The sequence below is a fragment of the Phasianus colchicus genome, chromosome 6, assembly GCF_987193195.1.
Source record: "Phasianus colchicus chromosome 6, bPhaCol1.hap1.1, whole genome shotgun sequence".
Lineage (NCBI taxonomy): Eukaryota > Metazoa > Chordata > Aves > Galliformes > Phasianidae > Phasianus > Phasianus colchicus.
Window position 1 is genome coordinate 26,410,678 of NC_143441.1, and position 19,600 is coordinate 26,430,277.

The following is a 19,600-nucleotide window of genomic DNA, read 5'->3' on the forward strand; positions in this document are numbered from 1 at the left end:
GTTGGCCTGAGTTAATAAGATTTCTGAAGTAACAGCTTTTTTTTTTTTTACTTTTACACTCATGCAGTATTTGGTGAAGTGAGGTCTGGAATCTGTTTTTTACAGCTGCACTAAAAATAGCAGTGATGTAATATTCTTTGGAAATACTGAGTTTTACTACGGAACCTATAGTTGGAGTTTCTAACTTTTTCTGGTTTGTTAATTTTAGTTGCAGCTTTTTCTCCCAGCATATTAACTCAAGGAAAACTCAATTGCTTAAATGTTGGGAAAAGTGAAGAATAAAAGAACGCAAAGATGAAAAACGTTGCATGTTGAAGTAAAAAATGTTGAAGTGAAGATTCAGCCATTCAAAATAAATCAAATAAAGCTTCAGTGTGTTTCTTGTTTGTAAAACAAGAAGATGTGAAGGTGAAAGAAAAGTATCTCAATTTTACTGAAATTGTAATGTATTTCAAGATATACTGTAGTTGTTGTCAGGACCATCAACACATTTTTTTTCCAGAACAAATATACAAACATAAAAAAGACTGCTGCTTTTGTACAATATTGATGAAAAAAGTAGAGAAGAAGTAGGTGTATGGGAACTGCTGAGTCACAGCCTGAACCACTGATTGATCACCTGAGGCAAGGACTGAGCTGTGGGAGCGCAGGTGAAGGCAATTCACCTGTGTGGCCAGAGCCTGGCTCCAACCCTCCTAGACCCCATTTAAGGTCTGACTACCAGCAGGGAATGTTCTCTTTCTGGAGTTTCCTCCTCTGTGGAGCTTTTTCTGCAAATCTAGTTCTTCAGATACAGGTGAGCATTCCTTCCCTGCTTGTTTCCTTTCTATTTTCAAGCTGTAACGCCAACTGTAACAGTAGGGAAAATGTGGAAGACAGACAGAAAGAGAATGAGTAACGTGACTTTGTGAATCAGCAAGTATTGGCAGTGCATCTTAAACTCTTAACCAGCTGGAAAATGTTGGATCTAACATAAGCTTGAATACAGAATATTTATATTACATCAGATAGTGGAATAAAAAAGAAACTGTATTTACTGATGCTTTGATGATGAGGTGAAATTAGGGGATTGGCTAGTATGCATATAAAGTTATTTGTGTATTGTATACTATGTATTGTATATTTGTAACTTATACGTAGGGAACAGCTACTCTTCTCTGTAAATGCGTGAACCTTAATCTTTATTGTAAGACAGACATAAGGCTTTCATTGTACTTCTGTATTCATCTTCTCTTTAGCAGCTCTTTTTGGGAATGGCAGGGTAAGCTCTTTTGAAAGGGAGTAACTGAACAGCAGAATAGTAGTAATGTGATGAGTTTATCTGTAATGCAAATCTTGTGTAAGAGCTTTTAATTAATTCTGAGAGCCTGTATTGTTTTATATGTATATGTGCTACAAGCTGCAAAGTTTTTAAAAGAAAGATGTGAGAAAGCTGCCTATGTTTTGGGATAAACTTGATCCAAAGCACTTGACTCAACTGCAACAGTGGACCTTAAAAGTCAAGTTAAGATGTTCAGTGATCAACAGCATAATGCTGTCACTGAATGAGTACGTATGCCTGATCATGGGAATTCATAAAAATTATGGAATTAGTGACATAAAAATATGGTACATGGTTTATCTCACCTAGCTCTCTACTATTTGACTGTTTCATACCATGTATATTCTACTCTTTTAAAAATGTCACTATTCAACTTCCAACTCTATCTGTATCTTGTATCAGCAAACATATTCTCTGACAGGAAGGCAGAGCAATGGAAATTACGGGACCATCTGAGAAAAGATGAGAAATGAATGAGCCCAAGGGCTTGGCTCTTAACCCAGCACATATAGGTGGAATGCCGTGTTCCTTGTCAGTCATCACTGATTTGATATTCCTTAATGAAAAGTATTATTTTTAAAATGATAACTAATTATTTAGCTTTTCATGAAAACTACAGTTTTCTCGAAGTGGCTCCAGTATATGTTGAGGGAAGAGCGATAAGCATTCCAGAAATACTGAAAGCTCACAGCTTACTGACCTTTGGAGCTTGTTTCTTGATTTCCCTAAGTTGTATAAGTGTGTGACCACAAGGGGAAAGTAGGGAACTGGCAAGTAGAGGAATATGCATGCTTCCCTAGAGAATACTGAAGAGGCAAAAGAATGAAAAAAGTAGTAGAATGAATGGCAATATAGTAAAGAAAAGAACAAGAGGATTGTTCTGTGAGTAGAACTAAAGGAATTATAAGGGTTATAGGAGCAGTAAAGATTAGGAGAATATATAGAAAGGACTAAGAATGCAGGGAAACAAACTTGAGATTTGTAAGTGCATAAAAGGCAGGTGCTCCTTATTAGTAATTTCTGTCTGAACCACTAGCTTTGCAGCAGTTTGTATGGAATACAGATTGCATTCCTTATGTTTCAGGATACTGGTTGTCCTTCGTGTTGGAACAAATTGTCACCTGAATGAATACATTACAGCTGCATCAGAAGTTGTCAAAGCATTTAAAAATGGAAGTGCTCAAGTGAACATCAGTCGTTCTAACAACCCTTGGAAAAGTTGAAAAGTGTGAAAATGAGATAAGGATTAATGTTGTGGGAAAAGCTTATGGGATAGTCTACTACATGATAAATGGTTTTATGAAATAAGAACTTTTTGACAGATTGACTCTGTTTGAATATATTGGTATAGTGTTCTGGAAAGTGTACAGCACATGTTTGAAATTAAAAACAAAGTTTGCATAGATTTTTGCATCTTCATTCCTTGGTTAATGTTTTAATCTACACAGACCAATGAACTGAACTGAAGAGAACAGAATAGAGTAGTTCAGCTGGAAGAGAACTAGGAACTACACATATCAAGTCCAACTGCTTGACAGCTGAGAGCCTCCCCTCCTAAGGAAGTTGTAGAAAGAAATGCAGTTGCCTTGCAATAGCAAGTGTCCTCAGCTTTTCCTCATAGAACGTACCTTCAGCCCTTTCACAAGCTTTTCTGGCCTCCTCTGGACACTTTCAAGTATTTTAACATTACTTTTATATTGTGGCATTGAGAACTGCACACAGTATTGAAGATGAGGCCACACAAACACTGAATGTAGGAGGAGAATCACCTCTTTTGACTGACTGGCTATGCTGTGCTTAATTCATCCCAATGTAATTTATTCTCTTTATTCCATGTAATTTATTCTCTTGAAATACTTTTTACCCCCAAAATTCAAATACTAAAGGGTTTAAGTTCTTGAGTAGAGGCTGCAGAAGGAAAAGCTGCAAAAAATCAAGGTTAAGTTGTTCTAAATAATGAATGTTGATTCTCTTTTCTTTATTTGTTTTTAATGTTCTTTTACACTTGTTAAGTAATGATGTCTTAGAAGAGCTGGTAATTAAAAGATAACTTGCCTAAAAAATTTATGTCACTTGATTGAAAGAAAGAAGGACCTAAAGTAGGTTTGTAGTGAAGATTCTTCATTTCCAAAGCGAAGAGATATTACTAAACTGAATGCCTGAGGAACTAAAGAATTTCATTATAGAGCGGATAATGTGTAGGTAAGGTTAAAAGTTGTCTTTTGTGACAGTCTGGACAGGTAGGGCAGGATGAGAGGAGCTCATAAGAAAGGATTCTAGGATTAATGGAGCCTTAATATGAGACCCGAAGCCTACGAAATACGGAAGAATAAGGCAGTAAAGGTGTTTATACTTCTAATGTTGAGATGTGTGAGGATAAAGTGAAGACTGAGAAAAGCAAAGCTGAATTTTTTTCATAAAAACAGAAACAAAACAATAACAAAAGCCTAGCACCTTCAAATCTATATAAATAAAAAAAATTAAAGGAAAAAACCCTGAACTTCACTTTAAAGAGAAGGAATAGGATGATGGGACGTGAAAACTGAATGAGTATTTTTCTTATCTTTCCAGGTAAGATGTTATTGTTGCAATTACCACAATGGTTGTGACAATTTGGAAGCAAAATTCAAGATCTTAATGCACAGCAGGAGTATGGTCCCAAGTTCTGGAAGGAGAGGCCTAGTTGTAAGTATCTTTAATTCATCTACAAGATCAAGGGCAGATAATGTAGATTTTGACAAGTGCATTTCTATTACTGTTCTCTGCAACACTCAAACTCTTACACCTCATTCTGAAGAAAAAAAAAAATATAAAATCCTAATGATTACTAACTAGAAAGATAGTCACCATGACTCTGAATGTCTCCCTTTCCTTCTTTGTCCCAGGGTTACTAAGGAAATCCAAGTACTATATAGTATGGAATATCCATTTAGCCTCTTTTGTTCAGTTGTCCTGATTCTGTTCTCTCTCAGGTTCTTGCACACCCTAGATTCCTCTAGCTGGCAGGGCAGTGTGAAAAACAAACAAACAAAAAAAAGTAAGCACTGCTCTGCCACAACTGCAACACTGGTGTGTTATCGTTACTGTTTTCATCATAAATCCAGAACACAGCACCTTACCAAATGTTATGAAGAAAGTCAACTCTATCCCAGCCAAGTCCAGTATATCAAATTAGAAAAGTTACACAGTAAAACATACAAAATGAGATTGATCATTTATTAACAAAGACATAGAGAATGAAGATTATTACCAGATTTTTAAGACAGGTAAAGAACTGACAAAAGGAGAGATGGCAACAAGAATGTTGAAAGAATGTACACTAGGATCAACTATATTTATCAGTATAATTCCTGTATACATTTTCTTTGGATTATTTTGTTTATATTTACAATCATTACTTTCCTGTAACAATGAAAAAATTCTGCCAAAATATATTCTGATGTTGACACAAAGTCAGATGACATTATCAAAATGGAAGTTGACCAAAATAATAATGGGAAAAATTCAATTAGTGTAAAATTAGGACATAATTCAAAAGACCATGTATTTCAGGCCTATTAACAAGGAAGTTCTCTGATATACTGGGAAGATCAGAATTGGAATCTTTACCTACTGCAGAAAGATGGCATGTCATGAGAAATGAAAGTTTTTAAAATGTAAAAAAGGTTTTATAAAAGGGAAGTATTATGATTCTGAAAATTAGAAACTGCTTCTATATAAATGAGATGGATTTAGTCTTAAAAGTATGTATTGGGAAATTAAAATTGTTATATTAACCTACTGATTTGTTACCCTTTGTGTAACTGGAGAGCATTCTGTGGAAAAGAATATATTTAAATGGACCATGAGAACTAATTTGTAACTAAAACACTGATGATATTTTTATGCTTATTAGTACTTATTTCAGAATAAGATTAAGCTTTCCACAGAACTCATAAACATTTAGTTTGTTGTAACTACAGATTTTAATGATTGAAAAACAGGCTCATCCATCTGTTGGAGACCAGCAAAACAGATACCTTGACTCACCTGTATAAACTGCCTACTCTGAAAATGTGCTTCCAAATAAGTACATTGAGAACTGACAATGCTCATTCTTTTTAGACAGGATGTCAAATTTAGGGTAAATGATGCTAAAAAATAACATAAAATGGTCTCTAGCTTCTGTCAATGCAATAAAATGATCACAGCAGTTTTTTTCTCATCAAAGCAGATGGCTTTAATGATTCTTCAAGCCATGCTTAATTCATCTGCAAACAGCAGAGATCGGTTTGCAAATGTGTACTGAAAGAGAGAGATGTTACTGTTCATAAATGCTCTGCAAGTTTGCTTTGCCCCATCATTAGTGGCAAATGGTGTTTACCTAAGATAAATTATTTTTGTGAACAGTCTCAGAGTCAGTGTTGCAGTTGCAATAAATTACCTGTAAAATGAAATGAGCATCACCTGGTTAATGTAGCTGGTACAATTGACTTGACAGAATAAGTAAAATTGTCTATTTTATTTTTAATTAAAATTGCATTATAAAGGATTGCTGTTTTCCCCAATACTTGCTTGCCTTGCACTACAGAGCTGAAGTTTTTATTTTTTCATAACTTTCAATGGTGAGTTTTTTTATTGATGTACTACTTTTTTTAACAGACAGTGAGAACCACATGATCAATTCATGTGTGTTTGTAATTTAATAATAATTTTGTTTTTGTATAGCATCAGAAGCAAGTTCAGAGAAAGTCAAGTGAAGAAATATTTGTGTATGATAGCTTATAGGAGGGGAGGTATCAGTACATATTGAGTAAATGAAACCATTGACTTGATTCTGACTAAGTTGCATCATAGGGTGGAAGAGGGTAAATCTCAAGTTGTGCCAGGGAAGGTTCAGGTTGGATGTTAGGAGAAAACTCTTTCAAAAGAGTGGTGAGGCACTGGAACAGGCTGCCCAGGGAGTTGCTGTTCCTGGGGGTTTCAAGAAATGAGTAGTTGTGATACTAAGAACCGTAGTTTAGTGGGGATATACTGGTGGTAGTTGGGCAGTTGGATGAGATCATCTTGGAGGTCTTATCCAACTTTAATGATTCCATGATTTTTATGATCGTTTCTCCATTCACCTTGTGACTGAAATATAACAACAACAACAACAAATAAAAAACCTTACATTTGATTAAGCAAAGGAGATGCTTCTGGACACTGAAACTCAGTTCTGAAGAGGCTTTCCTGTATTAAAAGTACTAGAATTATCAAAAGCTTGCATGGCTCTAGGCCATAAAGAAACTGAAATTTTTGTTTCTGACTATTGATAATATCAGATATATCAGAACTCCAAAAATCAAGTTTTCTTTTCCAGAACAGGCATTTATCACTTAGAGGTGTGAGTAATGTACTCAATTAGGCCATACAAGACTTGTTTTCTTTCTAAACTGATCTTACTTGAAGTTAAAATATGTTTCAAGTTTTATGATTGATGGCTTGCCAGCTAAGCCATTTAAAATATAGCAAGAATAGACAAAGGTGTTGGGATGACACTGACTATAATAAATAACATGAGATATGTGTTAAGAAAACTGTGAAATTAGATATTGAAGAGCATTGATGCTTGGGGTTGTAGATGTTCTTGATTTCAAACTGAAATTATAAACAAAAGAAAGTTTTATTGAATCATTTAAAAGAAAGTTAGTTACAGGTGGCATTCCCAATAAGAACACTGTTTCTTCATCTTGCTAATCCTGGACAACATAAGCACTCAAACTCCAACATAATCAAAATGTTTAAGCACTACTGTAATTAATGTGAATCATTCATTTCCTTTGTATATCCGTTCTCTTGTAAGGCACTCCTGACTGAAGGTGTTGTGAAGTGCTATGTTTTCCACACTGTTTGGGTCAGAAAAAGAAGCTTCAAGATTTGTCTGCATAGAAAATTCAGCTATGTAAAGCACCACTAATGTCAGAGGTGAAGACACTTGAGTTAAGTCTTAAGTTTCACAAACAATTTATTGACCACCCTCATTTCAGTGGGTGATTATGCAAAAAGGCTTTTCTCTTTTCACAGAGGGCATATTTTTCTGTCTTTAGGTTATAGTCCAGAAAATATGAGCAGAAAAGGATACAAAATGTTTATATGTCACTATACAATTTTCATTAGGCAGACATTTGAAGAGAGATCTTCCAAATAACCTTCTTGTTTCACTGTTAGAAAGAATATTTTAAATTCATTCTTATTTCAAAACCTTCCTCGTATGACATTAATCACAATGCCAGTTGCCTGGAAGGAACATAGCAAACCCATAGGTACAAAATTGTGACATTTTTGAGTCACAGCAATTAGTTCAGTCACCTAATGCAATACAAGTGAAAATGAGAAAGAATAGTCCAGAACAGGAATAATCCACATCATGCCTCTCAATTCAGACGAGGGGTCAGGGTTATAAAGATTGCATTCAGGATGTCAGCCACTGTGTTAGAGAGCATAATTTAGCAGCAATGTTCATGCCTAATGCCAGGAAAGCAGCTGGCATCCTACAAGAAATACGCTTGAATAGAACACAGTTCAAGACATTCAAGACCTTTTGAGAGGTGAAAACCTAGATGAAAATGCATCCTCAGAGTATAAATGGAGGATCTGTCTAGCACTATGCTGGTGATGTTCTGATTATTAAAAAAAAAAAAAAAAGCACAACAAAAAAGTACAGTTGGAAAGTGGGAGGAGGGGACTGAATCTTCCTAAACTGAGAGTTTCAGTAATAAGGTTTCACTAAGAAAAGTGCAGCATAACTAAATTTAACATACATTCTAGAAGAGCAATCAAATCATATAGCCAGAGCTTCTGTGAATAATTCATGTGAAACCTGATGAGATAAAAGGACTGACATGAGAGAACACCATAAATAACATACTGTAGAAAGACTGAAGACCAAAGATCTAGTCTTTCATCAGCCGGTACAAGGCAACGTCCCCCTTTGGAAATGCTGGTTCTTCTTTGCTCAGTCTAGTTAACTTGCAATTTCACAGTTTTCCAGTTGGGAAACTGACAGAAGGCAAATTTCCCAGCAGACAAATTTAGTACTGCTAGCTTGCTACTAACTTCTAATTCTTGCCAATTCTCTAATTTTCTTGAATTGATGTTTTGCTGAACAGCATAATAAATACAGGACCTTCTTTCAATTCCAAGTAACTGTGTGCACTGGAGAAATTGCTCCTGTCTGATCGATAATCTATGACCCCTTTGACTGTTTGTTCTCTTGGGTGTATCTCAGCCTCAACTGAGCCTCACTGTTTTTCCTGGTTTAGCCATGTCTGCAGTACATCTGATAAAACCTGTCTCTGTGTCTCTTTCACTGCAATGTATGTGGGCTGCTCTGAAAGTAATGCCTCCTATTTGTTTTCCGTGGAAGCTAAAATGGATACAAAGAGCACAATAACACTCCTTTAGAGAGAAAACTCTTAGCTACAGAACGCTACTTTTCAACATGGGCACCGTCTTTAGCTATGCATTTTCACTAGCAATGAATGAGAGCCTGTGTAAAAAATCTGCACCATCAGAAGTGACCCGCTGTTGCCACGGTTGAAACACACCACCTGCTGCCTCACTGTGTTCACATCCACTGGTTTGGTCTCCATAAATTCTCAGTGGATATCAGTGAATGTTGACGGATGCCATTTTTTTTCCTGTATGGAGGAATTAAGTTCCCCTCCTTTGCTTTGTATGCGCTTCCACGTCAGACACCATTTTGTCAGACTGCCCCTCTGCTGCTGTCTGTTGCACGAGAATAAAATGTAAGGGAATACAGGTAGGGGTGTTCAACCTCTACTATCATACCATCAACATCCATTCCTGATACTGTGGGCCAATATAATGAAATAAGAAGTATTGGTTTTGGAGCAGCCCTTGCAGCTTTGTTGTTCTTAGGTGAAGGTTTTGGTTGTGGCATTATGACTTCTGTTTTGTCTTATTTTGTTGTTTTCCTGGCAGTTACAAGAATACTTGGGCAACCTTTCTCAACACATCCCAAACTGCATCAGGGACAATGTCTGTTATTGCTTCCCCTAATCAGAAAAAGACATATATTTTAGTGTAGTTTAACATAAAGATGTACTGAAGATGATTGGGAAATGTCTTACATTGTAAACGTTTTAAGCTATTTTGTGAACGTGCCCTGAGGTGCAACCTGTGCTCTTCCTTCTCAAGCATGTGCCTTAATCTGCATGATTAATCTGGCTTTCATTGTGACGAATATTTATACACAGGCAATAAGGGAGCATCTGTGGCTTGAACAGGTTCCTGTGGTTAATTAGGGGACCTGGATGTGTTGTAGCCTAGTACTTCCACTAGTGGGGAAGTATCAGGTCAAATGGAGACCAGAGTGGATTGTAAAAAATGCAGGTACAGTATAATTCTGGACTGTTCTTGTATTTAAATTTAAGCATATTTATGTTTAAGTATTTGTTTCATGGTCAAAGGCAAGGATGCTCAGCACTATAGAGGCTCAAAATCTTATAGGATTTAAACTATATCTAGTCAGATATTTTTCATTAACATGCTAATTCTGCTGGAAAAAATGCAATTGTCACACACAGAATGAATAAATTTTTGCAAGAAGTGGTGAAATCAAAACTATGTGTATCATTATGGTACGATAAAATTTTAATTAAGTAAAATTTATTTTCAGATGAGTTTAACATTAAATAATATTCTGTCTTAGCGTCATGGTAATGATTGTTCAAACAGCTCACATTCACTCTGCCTAGACAGTTTAGAGCATTTCTCTTGTCCAGGTTGGAAAGTGGAATTCCAGTTATCCCAGCTTCTTACAGCATTTTCAGAAATCCAAAGACACCAGGAGGTTATCACATGGCTCTATGAGGCATAAACAAACTAGACATAAGATCCATAGAAGGAAAAATATTTGCTAACTTCTCCTTTGCTTTCTGTAATGCAGTATCATAGTGAAATTAAGTGATCAGAAACAAATAGCTTCACTTGTAGTACCACCGAAAAAAAGATTTACTATTATATTGTATGAGTAGTTTTGTTTCAAATTTTCACCCATTTGGAACTGTAATAAGTTCTAATGTATGGTTCTTGGCCCCATTCCTAATGAGCTCTCAAAACCTTTCTTTCCTGGTCTGTCAGAGCCGTTGAAACTTAGTTAACTTTTTTCTAAACCAGCAAAATGGACTCTCACAGCCACTTGGATTGTTGTGGTGGGCCAGTGGACCAATGTCTGGTTCACTGCGATGTGGTGGTAAGCCACAGTGTCCCAAGAGGTACAAGTCTTTCTGGAATGCAAAGCTGGCATCTGTCATTTTAGCCTCCTTGTATGTCATACTGAACAGCTCTGCCAGCCTCCATGGAAAAGGGCCGGAAATGAATCTTTATTGGTTTCATTCCTCTTGCAATTTCCTTAGTTGATACTTTGTGTGTGTGTGTCATTGAAGATATTTCCTAGGCTTTCTATTTATAATGCACATAATGTCCCCTACTGGTGCTTTATTCGTGGAGTGGTAGAAAAGCATATATTAGAAACAGACAATATTAGCCCTGGATGTACTGGTTGTCTCTGAATTGTATTGAGTAATTGTTTCTCCTGCCTGCAGGCTCTGATTCATTACAAACCAATCCAAAAAACAACCTTGGATTTCAAATAAGTAACTGAGGTCAGAAATATGGCATGAAGTGTTTAAGCCAGTAGTGGAGGAAATTACTTTATTGCAAAGTTAGGCTGATATTTTCAGAGACAAGAATAATTCCTATTAATGTTGTTGGCAATCATGCAGCCCAATCACTAGCATGTAACTTAGAAAACTTCCCCCTATGTGGGCAAGTGTTCTCAATGAGTTTCTAAATTTATAGAAGCCTCAAAAACCCTGTCTCTATGTTTTGCTGTTAATGTCTACAATTAAATCTCAAAGGTTGGAGTCCAACAAGCAGTATGTTTTCTAGGCCAACAACATTCAGCAAAAAAAAAATTAACGTGTAATATTATACATTCTTATTTTTACACATAATTTTCATGATTCCTTTTTAGCTCTATTCCTAATAGATGTCTGAAGCACTATTGCTGTAATCCCTACTGACTAAGAAAACATGCAGTAGATTAGGCAGTAGTAATGATTACCAAGTGCAGGGCCCCTGCTGTTAAACTCAAATGACAAGCTCATCATGAGCTCTGTTTCTGATGTTCAGCTGCTTTACTTCATTATTCTCCAAGAAACAAAGTTGGCAAGTAACCACTCTGCTCTGTGAACAGACTGGCAACATAACAAGAAAATTCAAGACTTAAATCTTGATTTCCAGAAGGTAAACACTTCCAGAAAAATGACTTATTGGTTGCTATTTTCTGCTTATAACTTCCAAGGACAGTATGAAAATTACTTATAACAACAACAACACCAGCAAGTTGTCATGACCTTTCATTATCATATCCATTCTCTCTAGCTGTAACAGTGTTGTCTGAAATATGAACATAAGTCAGGCTTGCAGCGCTGCCATGTCTTAGAGGTCATGAAGCAGAAGTTCCTTGTTGAGCAATTGTGCATTTGAACGGCAGAAAGTTACAAAGGCTGTTAACATGCTGGAATGAGAAGAAGCTGGAGCAACAGTCTCTCATCTGGATTTATTCTGAAGAAGCTCATGTTTTCTCAAGGAGGTGAGGTCTTTTCTTTTTGGTATTGTGATTTCCATCAATTCTCTATAGATAAAATTCACCCCTCCTTTACAAAGGCAGTGCTGCTGAGCTGTCTGTAGAGAAATCTTGAGACAAAGAAACGGGCAACTTCTCTATGTTTACTGTTTTCTGGTTTTGAGGCCTCAATCTATCTGCACTCGTATGAGGCAACATTAGGTATGTTCCAGTGGCTCCTGAAACATTAGTCTGTTTGTCAACAGACCCCATATTCATTTACTGTAATTTCTTCTGGGAGGAAAAATGTAGAAAAGAGATCATACCATCCTAAAATTTAATAAATTTTAAAAATACACAGAATAGTCTTCTGAAGTCCTCACCTTCCTGTGTTCTGGTTCAAGCAATAAAAAATATGTGAGTCATGAATGATGTATATGCTGCACCTAGTATCTGGCAGCATGGTAGCACTCATTTGGCATTTCAACATGAGGGCCAAAACAAAGATACTATAACCAGAAGTGCTGAGGTTCCTCACTGCCTCCTAGGAGATAGAGATTGCTACTAGCTGATAATGCCTAGATGGCAGCAAATCTCCTTGGGGACTGATGTAGTGTGTTGAATCCTTGCCTGATTGGTGTTCTGGACCAATGGCTATAAGGAACTGATTAAACCTAACAGAAGCAGAGCTGATCTGGTCTACAGTGTTAACATGCATGGTGACATGTAGGTGGAAACCTATGTGTGCACAATCCCTTCTGTCAGTGAGAATAGTGGTGTGCTTTTGCTGTTGTTTTCTGGGTTTGGCCAGGGTATGAGATAGGCTATTTGGTTTGATTGAGTGAAGGACAAATATTTGGAGTGAGATAATATTTGTCTGAGAAAGACAAATAAGGTGTGGATGATGAGGTATATATGAAAGAAGATAGGAAATCTGTGTAAGTCATGCAAGACAGGTGGGCAGGACAGGAAAAATTACCAGTTGAAAGCTAGGAGGACAGAGAAGGCAAAGATAATAGTAGCAGGGAAGCGGGAAAGTGGAAGTCGTTAGAAAAGGGAATGTGAAGATTCATGAGGGTTAAATACTGGAGTTTTCAATATTTTTTACACCATGGAGTGTCAAAAAGATAATAGCGAAGAACTGTAAAGCGTCTCTGGATGCAGAAAGTTCATTTTTTGGATTCACTTACTCTTTATAATTCCTATGTTGGCTTTAGCTACGCTGTTGTAAAGATGATCAAACAGTAACTTCAGATTAGGAGAACCAGTTATTATTTCCTATCAAAATTTCTAAAATACTCTCATTGAAAATTCTTCATTAGTTTGATCTCTTCAGCCTATGCAGTAGTACTTTGAGAAAGAACTTTATAATCAAAGTTCTCTGGCATCAAGATTAGATGCAGTATTGTACTATATACCTGTGAAAGAATCTCTCAATTCTCTCTATTGTTTTTTAATGTTATTTTCAGTTTCCTAAAAAGTGAAATCTGTTAATCCTATGCTTCAGCCTTGCTATGTGTACAAACAAAAAATGAAGCAGAAGGAGCACTCTGGACTGAATACAGAGCCCTGCTTGTGACAACTGCACAACTTCTTCTTGCCAAGTCCAGTCCTGTATTCATTTGAAACCTGATATGTGCAGACTGCTTTGCAGTGATAATAAATATAATTCTGGTAAGAAGAGAAAAAAGTAAATAAGTTTCCTCTTGAAAGTTTCTCAGCTTGGTGATGAACAGTCCAGTCTTTTGCAGCAGCTTTCTAAAAGTTTTTGCTTTTAAGAAAGCTGTGCTGGTTTCAGCTGTGATAGAGTTGATTTTTCAAATTCTGTCTGGTCTGATGCTATGTTTTGGATTTGGGAAAAACAGTGTTGATAGCACACCGATGTTTTGGTTATTTCTGAGCAGTGCTGCGTACAGCAGAGGATGTTTCAGCTTTTCATGCTGTCATTATGGCACCCACAGGGACCTGGGGTGGGGGAAGGAAGAGGTTGGAGCCAGGACAGCTGGCCTGGATTGGCCAAGGGGATTTCCATACCTTGTGACATCATGCAAAGGCTGTAAGGCTGTAGGGAGTTGGCTGGGAAGGCAGCCACTGCTTGGGCGGATTGTGTTTATGACAGTGAATGACTGTGTGGTGCTAAGCTGCCTGCCAGGTTAAACCACAGCAAAGGTGACTTGGGATCCTGACTCAATATTTAAGTTACTGATATCCTTCAGAATCCATAGATTTTTAATGAGTCTGGTTAAAGAGCATATACTTATTTATAAGGCATCCTAATAGGCATAAGCTCAGATATGCTGGTAGAATTAAACAAGGTGTTATGAACAACACTTTTGGAAAACTGGTCAATGTCAAAGCAGATATAATTTTAAACTTAACTTTTGATTTTCTGAAAGTGTTCCTCCTATTCCCCTTCATATTTGTTACTGAAACAGCAGGCTGTACACTTACATGAGGAATGAATTCCTGCAGATTCACAGGTAAGCTTGAAATCTTTGGTGTGTGTGTTTACTTGGTAGCTCAGTGTGCTCAGGTAGCTCTTAGGCTTTACAAACCTGCCTATCAACCCTTAAAATAAGGTGGTATTCTGCTGGCTCAGCTCCATATCTAGCTCATTCTTTGGTGACAGAAACACCAGTACAGGTAAGAAGAAAGGAAGGCAGTGATAAAGAGGAGAAGGCACAGTGATTTGAATATGACCTAACAATCCCATGTTTTTGACATGAGAGGGAGAATTGCTAGGAGTGATAGCATAACCCCCCACACATAGGCAACTTCCAGGAATGTGGTGATCAGGATGGCAAATAAGGCATGTCTGTAGGGTGTAGCTTGGCAGTTGGCACAGCAGTGTGCTCAGGGAGGGAATAAGGCGGTCTGTTTTCTTCCCATCTGGGAGTAGCATTGTGTCACAGCTGTTTGCACAGACAGGGTGCTGTACTTTGCTTGCAGGTTCACAAGTAGGGGAAGCATTCCTGATCTCATCCAGTATGGTGGTGGGCATTTGCCAGAGGGTTAAATCCGGTGTCCTTCAGGGAAATCCCTGGAGATGCCAGATACAGTCACCCAGATAGAACTGGTAAGAAAGGAGTCTTCGATTCAGGCACCATTTGCACCAAGAGCCTTGTAGCTGAACAAGGTGCACACAGCTGGGTGATCTTTTACAATATGCTGAGCTGCAAGAAGCAGTGGAAAGGCTTTGTGCTATTAGAGGTGCTGAAAGAGGGAAAGATAGGTTGTTTAAGAATCATACACCAGCAGTGGACAATACTGAGAAGCAGGCACCTTGGTCCCTGGTGACCTACAAAAGTGGGGCTCTGCTTCTGTCCCCACTCTCCAGCTTCGCTATCAAAAATGGATACTTAAGAAAGGCTTCTGACACTATCTCCCATAACATCCTTGTAAGTAAGCTTAGAAAGTGTGGGATAGCAAAGTGAACAGTGAGATGGGTTGAGAACTGAGTGGTAGAACTCAGTGTCATGATCAGCAGCATAGAATCTAGTTGGAGGCCTGTAGCTAGTGGTATTCCCAAGAACAGCACTGGATCCAGTTCTGTTCAACTTCTTTTATCAGTGGCCTGGGTGAAGGCATAGAGTGCACTCTCATCAAGTTTGTTGATTATATGAAGCTAAGAGGAGTGGCTGACACACCAGAAGGCTGTGCTGCCATTCAGTTAGACTTGAACATGCTGGAGAGCTGGGCAGAGAGGAACCTTATGAAGTTCAGCAAAGGCAAGTGCAGAGCCCTAGACTGGGACAGAACAACTGCATGCATCACAGCAGGTTAGGAGTTATCCTGCTAGAAATGAGTGGAGGGTCACAAAGATTATTAGGAGCCTGAAGCTTCTCTCTTTTGATGAAAAGCTAAGAGAGCTCAGACAGTTCAGCCTGGAGACGAGGAGAATGAGGGAGGATCTTATCAATGCTCATAGATATCTAAGGGGTGGGAGTCAAGTGGATAGGGCCAGGCTCTTTCCAGTGGTTCCCAGCAACAGAATAAAGGGACAGTGGGCACAAACTGGAACATAGTTACTTCCAAGCAAACATAAGGAAAAATGTCTTTACTTTGAGGGTGACAGAGCACTGAAACAAGCTACTCAGTGAGGTTTTGAAGGCTCCTTCTCTGGATGCTTTCCTGTGCAACCTACTGTAGGGATCCTGCTTTAGCAGGGGAGTTGGGTGATCTCCAGAGGTCACTTTGAACCCTTACAATTCTGTGATAAAGTATCTATACTGAATATTAAAAACATGCTACTATAATTGCAAAGTAAGGTAGAACATAAGTAAAAAGGTGTCAACTGTATTGATATGTATTTCCTATCCAAACTTACTATCATCTTTGATTAGTACCCTTTGGTTTTTATCAGAAAGTATAGTTAAGTATTTTTCTTTGTAAGTTATTAACAAAATTGAAGCAAAATTATTTTATCTTATTTCATGTCATACTCAGCTACAAGAGTTGAACTAACTGCAGTGACTTCAGAATTTAAAAATGACTTTATTAATGTAAGTAATATAAAAATGAATTAGAGTGATCAGTGAATCCGCTAGTTTAAATTTACACATTTGAAATTACACATTATATACTTGAAAAATTTACACTATATTTGAAGTGAAACAAACAAACAAAAACATAGTAAGGTAACGTGTATTGGTAACAAGAAGTTGATTCTATATGCAGAGTGACAAGCCTGCTGTTTTTTTTGCAGCAAAAGTATTGCTTTAGTTATTCCCTGTCAAAAAGCAATAACCCATCTGGAAATAATCATTCTCTTTAAGCTGTTTTTTTTTTGTGTGTGTGTGAAGAGTTCCTCCAGTATTTGATAATCAAACTAAAATCTGTGTCATTGCAATTTCCACTATCGTTGTTACACATAGAGACAAAGGCCAAAATAGACCATGCTGTAAAATGTCCTAGGTCTGTCTGTTTGAAATGTATAAACATTGTAGTCTAACACATAGCTTAGGCCTGTACCATTGGAAAGAAAGTAAGGAAGGGCAGGGATCATTTGAAAGGCACAACTGATTAACGGTACTCGACAAAGGTAAGGTACAATCATAGTGCAGTGTTTTTCCTCCAGCTACAGCAGTGAAGCACTTGCACAGCACTGAGCACAACAAATAAGCCATCAGCTCCAGTTCATTGAAAGTAGACTGTGTCTGAGGGGTTTACAATAGTGTAGTCAGAAATTAATTATTTTATCTTTTTTCCTAATATGAATATGGTGGCATATAGTTCATTTGCTTGGGCACAAAGTGAATGACGTATTGGATGATTAAGCCACAGGATTTATAAAATACCTGGAAATACAGGGGATGTGTAGACAGTTGTGCTGTTGGTATGCTTATCATAATCATTGGTTTCCTTCGGTAAACTTAAAATTGAACATAAAACAACTTTTCTATTGATTTTATTTAGATTTAGATCAGACCTAGATGCAAGGAGGCAGGGGGTACATATGTTTTAAGGATATAGAGTTCTGCAAAATCCTGAATATTTGAGCAGTGAGAAAGTATGGGATGATCCCTTCGGGTTGGCACCTGTCTCTAGCAAGTAATGTGAAGGCTGCTGTGTGCTCTGCTTGGTGCAGGTACTGTGTACCTGAAAATACCAGCTGAACTAGGAGGAGTTTTGGGGTCCTACAAATGCTCTTGTAAGTGTGTAAGCATGACCCCTGGTTTTCTTGTGGAATTGTATCAGTGTCAGGAATTGGCAATGGTAGAGGCACCCAAGACAATGTGCTCGCAGATTTCATCCAGAAGATTTAGGGATGGGATGTGTTTAAGAGGAAGGCCATCAATCTGATGCTTAATTCCTCATGTTGATTTGATAAAGCTTGGGGTTTGGGGAAGAGAATGGCTTCTTTTTTTGTATATTACAATATATCCGTGAACTCTGGGTTTCCTTAAAGGAGTAGTCCAGCCCTAAGTACAGGCAAAGAAAGTTGGGAAAAAGTGAGAGAAGGAAGGTTGCATATGATGAATAACTAACAAGTAGAGAGAGGTAGGTTACTAGTAATTGTAATTCTTCACAGCTATAAAACCATTCAAAATTTTGAAAGAGCTTTTAAATATTTTTGGTCATGTTAGTATTACAATCAGACTTTTTTTTTTTTCCAATATTGAAATTGAAGAAAACAAGCCAATCAAATAACCCTTTTGCTTCTAAGTGTTCAAATTTTGATTCTCAGTACTAAAGTTCTCTGACAACCTAAGGATTTAAGTTTTTTCTTTGGAGCTTGACTAGTTCTTTACTCAGAAAGGAAACAAACAAACAGAAAAGAAGAAAGAAGAAGAAACAACAACAACAACAACACAGGAACTAAGCTAAGTCATTCTGTCTTCTATTCTCCCTCTTTCTCTCCCCTTCTCTCTCTTTCTACTTTCTCACTCCACCACTTGAATGTATCATACTGTGTTGCTGGTTGCTGAGGTGCTGCTTCACCTTCTGCAATGTTGCTTGATCTTTGATTTCCTGTGAAGCACAATGAATCTTACATTAGAGTGTGCAGTCAGGTGGTGTGCCATCTGTTCCCAGGCTCTGAAAACACTGAGTAACAGAGAGCAATAGAAAGCAACACCAGTTTCATCAGAATATTCATATTCACACAGTAACAAACAGGCAGATGACTGTTTTCAAGCCCAGAAAAGCATTTTAGTTTTCCAACAGTTACCTATTAAGCCTAGCATGTTGAGGTGTTTTGTTTTTTGTTTTTTGTTTTAACTTTATTAAAATATGTTTAATATTCATTAACAAAGCTCAGTCATAAAATATGTTAACAAATTCATACTATTTAGGTGATTTGGTGCTATGGAAACCATATGACATAGTCTGCAAAATAGTGTTACTTTAACTGTATTTAATAGCATCTCTGCACGCAGTGACCAAAAGATAGCTGGAACAACTGCAGAGCTGTGATACAAACATACTGAAGTGCAGGTAATGCAGAATGCCAGTGTCCCTTGCTGATCCCCATCCTTGCTGCTGTTTTTCTGTTGCTTTTTTTTTTTTTTTTTTTTTAATGTGCACTAACATTCTATTAAAATATCATATATACCTGGCTTGCAGTTAGAAATTTGCACGCTACCTTACCAAAAATTGATTACATATCAGAGGCTAGAACTATTTTACTTATGCATTTTCTTAGCCATAATTAAGACAAAAAATAAATACTTTGAGTGCCTTACAATATGCTTATCAGTTATGAATAATTCAGCTCTCAAAGTTGCTAAGATGTACGTCTCTAATTCTTTAATGTTTTACTCCATATTAATGCTAGAATAGCTTAAGTCAGATTTACAGGAACCCAAAATTGCTTTAACTACTTTGCTAAACATTGTGCTTATTACAGAAGAAACTAGAGGAAAGATTTATCACATTTTTAGAAACCATTTAAAAAGCTTCATTGATCTTCCTGCACTTTAACTTTCCAACGCGCTTGTTTTGAAGCACTATATTACAAGAGAAATATAAAAGCTTAGAAAAAATGTTTCTGCCAGAAAAATGAGGAAATGAAGGAAAGAAAGTAGCAGATTTGTAGTTCATGTTGGACAGTGTTGTATCAGTGCCCTCACTAATGCCTTCCATCTCTCAAAATACACTGCCTTGTTAATAATAAAGTGTGTCTCGTGGCTGAGTTCTACTTTTCCCAGTTGTGCTCACAGTTT

The 19,600-nt window shown here is 37.2% G+C and overlaps 1 long non-coding RNA gene across 5 annotated transcripts in view; it reads left to right on the forward strand.

Moving 5' to 3' along the window:
* The first annotated feature begins 727 nt into the window (after window positions 1-727).
* The window catches only part of LOC149917504 (uncharacterized), a 58,694-nt gene continuing 39,821 nt past the window's right edge, over window positions 728-19,600 (forward strand). For 3 of the 5 annotated variants that reach the window (XR_016467500.1, XR_016467499.1, XR_016467497.1), the window contains exons 1-3: window positions 728-796; window positions 3,893-4,006; window positions 11,753-11,963. This is a non-coding gene — a long non-coding RNA (uncharacterized LOC149917504). Of the gene's footprint in view, window positions 797-2,405; window positions 2,548-3,892; window positions 4,007-11,752; window positions 11,964-19,600 lie in introns of all 5 variants that reach the window. The other 2 variants (XR_016467498.1, XR_016467501.1) reach the window with 2 other exon arrangements.